Source organism: Charadrius vociferus, unplaced genomic scaffold (genome assembly GCF_000708025.1).
Source record: "Charadrius vociferus isolate BGI_N301 unplaced genomic scaffold, ASM70802v2 scaffold819, whole genome shotgun sequence".
Lineage (NCBI taxonomy): Eukaryota > Metazoa > Chordata > Aves > Charadriiformes > Charadriidae > Charadrius > Charadrius vociferus.
In genome coordinates, this window is record NW_009650062.1 from 253,791 (window position 1) to 254,600 (window position 810).

Below are 810 nucleotides of genomic sequence, written 5' to 3' on the forward strand. Positions count from 1 at the left end.
GCCTGCCACAGCGGCCCTTGTTGGAGGCGCCATCCCTTGCTGCAAAAAGTGTTAATTCCCCGATCTTTAGGAATGGAGTTTCTCCCTTAAAAGCCGCCTGCGCTCTGCGGCCGGGCGGCGCGGCTCTTGTCAGGCTGCCAGAGGAGGCCGGAGCAGCGTCACACGCCGCAAAGTTTTACAAGGCGAGCGGAGCCGTCTGGGGAGAGGGACGGGAGAGGGGACAGACGCACGCACGCACTTGGACGCGCACGCGGAGAAACCTCCTCCGGGCTCCCTCCGGCTCTGATCCCAGCGTTTATTTTATTTTTTTTTTTTTTTAAATTGAGTATCATTGCTTGGACTGGTCCCATTTTTTATGCATATTCTTAAAAAGAAATTTAAGAAAACCCACAAACAAACCTCAAATCCTCCAAGCTGGTGGTCAGTACTACTACCAAGCTCACCATAGAGAGAGCAGAAAGTTTGTTTATCCTCTGTACCCCAAGCACAGGCATGCGTAATTTATGCCTGACGTCACTGGAGCAGGGGCGCCTTCCCCGCTGCCTGTCAGATGCGCCTGAAAAGAACAGGGCAATAAAACAACAGCCGCCTCTGTCTCCCTCGTTAAACACGGCACTAATTGGATGTTAATTTCTCCTTGCTCTTCTTGCTGCTCGATTGTGAGGGCTCTGCCCGGCTCTCTCGCTCCCGCTTTCTTTCTTTCCTGTTGCAATGCTCTTGGCAGCTCCGAGGGACTCCGGACTGTGCGTTCCCCTCCCGCTCATGGACTGGAATAATTCAGGAGCTGGGAGTATTAAAAAAGACGAGGCG